Below are 3,189 nucleotides of genomic sequence, written 5' to 3'. Positions count from 1 at the left end.
AGCCCCCTTGGGAACTTCCGGCCGCACCCCCCCCCCCCGTGAAGCCACGCCCCAGGCCCGGACCCGCCCCCCGCCTTCCTAATAGCCTGTCCACTCTGCGGGAACCCAGTCCCGCTCGGCCTCGCCCCTGCCCACAGCATTGTCCCGCCCCCTTCTGGGCAGCCAGGCCCCTCTCGTCATGCTTGCCTGGGGTATATGGGCTCTCGTAGGCCCGCCCCGTCTGGGCCCCGCCCACAACCAGGTCCCGCCCTCTCTCCCGGGTCGCTAGGTTTCCTGGTTTCCCAGTCTCCTGGTTTCCCAGTCTCCAGGTGTCCCGCGTCAGTCCCGCCAGCTGGGTATCCCTCCGCACACCTGAGTCTCTGTCCTGATTCGTTCCTTTCTAGATTTCTCTCTTAGTGTCTCTCACCTTTGCATCTCCCTTTTGTTCCTGTTTCGGAGTCTTTCCGGTCTTACTGCCTCAGTGTTTCTGGTCTCTGTCAGTGTTTCTGTGTCGCTTGGTTCCCATGTCTTTCCAACCCTTTGGCTGTTTCTTGTTTCTCTCTCCCTGTGTCTCTTGTTTCACTGTCCCTGTCTCTTTCTGTGTCTTACTATGCCTGTGACTCTGTTTCTTTCCTCGCCTCTACCTCGCTCTTCTCGGTGTCCCTCTCTCCCCGCCTGCCCGGGTCCCCTCTCCCGCGCAGGGTCTGCGGTCCCCGTTCCAGGGCCGCCCGCCAGGGGGCAGCACAGACCGCCCCGCGCTTTGCCAGGCTGGCTGGGCCGGGCTGGCTGGGCGGGGCTGGCCTGGCCGGCTCGGACCCTGCGGTCCCTCCCCGTGTCCTTGTCCCACTTCACCGCTCCAGCCTCCCCGCGTCTTTGTGTCTCTCTCTGACTCGGCCCCTTTGTCTCCCGCTGGCCCGCGCCTCCCCGCCCCCACCTGCCTCTCATATTCCTGGCCACCGGGGGAGGCGCCCTGGGCCGGTGAGGGCAGAGGCTGGAGGCCGAGGCGGGGACGCCTTGAGCGCTGGACCCGGAGCCTTCAGGCGGGCGGGGTGCGAGCTGAGCTGGTCAGCAGGGGCTGGCATGTTAGGGCTTCTTGTCCTGCAGGCTGGCTCATGTCCACCTGCCACACACCTGGCTCTCCTCCCCAGAGGGCAGTCCCTGGCCCCGCAGGCTTTCGCTGACCCACGTCCAAGAGCTGGTAAAGGTACTGTTGATAAATTAACTTAGCACTCACTGTGCGCAGGTGCTGATCTAAACGCACAACCTGTTATCTCCACTTATGTATTTATTTCTCACTATGTAGTTCAGACTGGCCCTGAACTCTGGGTGATCCTCCTGCCTCAGCCTCCCAAGTGCTGGGATAACAGGTGTGCACACCATGCCCAGCACTGCAAGTGTTATCTCAACCCACACAGTGCCTTACATGATAAGGAAACTGAGGCACCCGGAGATAAAGTGACTTGCCCCAGAGTTAGTTACAAAGTCAGATGTGAGGGGTTGGGGATTTAGCTCAGTGGTTCGGCAGCCTGCCTTGCAAGAGCAGGGACTGGAGTTCAGTCCCCGGTACCAAAAAAAAAAAGTCGGATGTGACTAGTGTGGTTTGGTAGCTCACTCCTGTAATTCCCAGCACTTGGGAGGCTGAGGCAAGAGGGTTGTAGTTCAAGGCCAGTCTGGGCTACATAGTGAACTCAAGGACAGCCTGAGCAAGACCCTTCCTCAAAACAAACAAACAAATGGAAAACAAAGTGAAGCTCAGCCTGGGCAATTTAGGGAGACCCTGTGTCAAAATAAAAAAAAAGGAGGGCCGGGGATTTAGCTCAGTGGTTCCGGTGCCTGCCTCGAAAGCGCAAGGTCCCGAGTTCGACCCTGGTACCAAAAAAAAAAACAACACAAAATTTAAAAAAAGGATAGGGGTGTGGCTCAGTGGGAAGGTCCTAGATTCAATTCCCAGCACGGAAAAAAAATGGCAGTTGTGGAACTGTTTTATGTGCATTATTTGTCTAAGTTTATTCCTCCCCAAAGTCCACGAAGGGGACACTATCATGATCCCCATTTCACTGAGAGGAAGTAGCAGGCTGGGATTAGGACCTGGTCCTCTCTGCTCTCAGTGTCTTTGCTCCGTTACCTCTAGATAAGAAATGTCTCAGGGGGCCGGGGAGGGGATTTAGCTCAGTGGCTTCGACGCCTGCTGTGCAAGCACAAGGACCCGAGTTTGATCCCCAGTACCAAAAAAAAAAAAAGAAATGTCTCAGGCTCCCCACCGGTGAACGAAAGTCCGGCTGAACAAATAAGGGCATCGAAAATGTGCGCTGGGGCTCCCTGACCTGGCCAGGAGCTCGGGCTCCTAAAGCTCACACTGCTGGCTGCAGGGAGTAGGAAGGTCCCCAGCACCCACCCTCTGTCCCACCACCAGGTGGGTGGGGTGAGCCCCCGGAGTCTGTGAGTGCAGACTGGAGTCCCCAGGTCACAAGCGTGAGCTTTGTTGACAAATGACTAGATGGGTCCCATGCCTGGGGGTCAACTTCCGGTGTTAATGAGTCCCAAGGCTGCACTTGGCTGAAGAGCCTTGGACTTAGGGCAGGGCAGCTTCCCGAAGGGGCCTCGGAGTCAACAGCAGGTGCTTCACCTGCCCACAACCTCCCTCTTTTTTCTGCCAGGAGCTGCCACACTCTGCGGCTTTCCTTATCACTCAAGTCCTTCTGGGACAGAGCAGGCCTCACCTGAGCTGGGCCAAACAGAGGACTTGATGTCCCTGGCTTTGGTTCAGGAATGGGAATGGATCGGAGCCCCTGGATCCAGCTATGCCTGAAGGTAGCCCATCTTTGCACTTCCCAGTTATATGCTAAATAATTGATCCCTTTTCACCTACATCAGTTTTTTGTTTGTTTTGTGTGTGTATGTGTGTTTGTTGTTGGTTTTTTTTTTTTGGTACCAGGCATCGAACTCAGGTCCTTCCACTTTAAAGGCAGGCGGCAGAACCAGTGAGCTAAATCCCCAGCCCTGTTGTTTTTTGAGACAGGATCTTGCTAGGTAGCCCAGGCTGGCCTTGAACTCCTGATGATCTTCCTGTCTCAGCCTCCCAAGTGCTCAGATTACAGGCATGTGTCACCCTGCCCAGAATCATATTTTTACTGAGTTATTTTTTTCCTTTTTTTGGTCATTTGTAACCAAACATAGCCTAACTGATAAAATCTGTCCAAGTCCAGAAGA

The sequence above is a fragment of the Heterocephalus glaber genome, unplaced genomic scaffold (assembly GCF_053883595.1).
Source record: "Heterocephalus glaber isolate CG9 unplaced genomic scaffold, H.glaber_assembly_v1.0 deba00001744, whole genome shotgun sequence".
NCBI classification, from domain to species: domain Eukaryota; kingdom Metazoa; phylum Chordata; class Mammalia; order Rodentia; family Bathyergidae; genus Heterocephalus; species Heterocephalus glaber.
Note: the sequence above shows the minus strand (reverse complement) of the source record.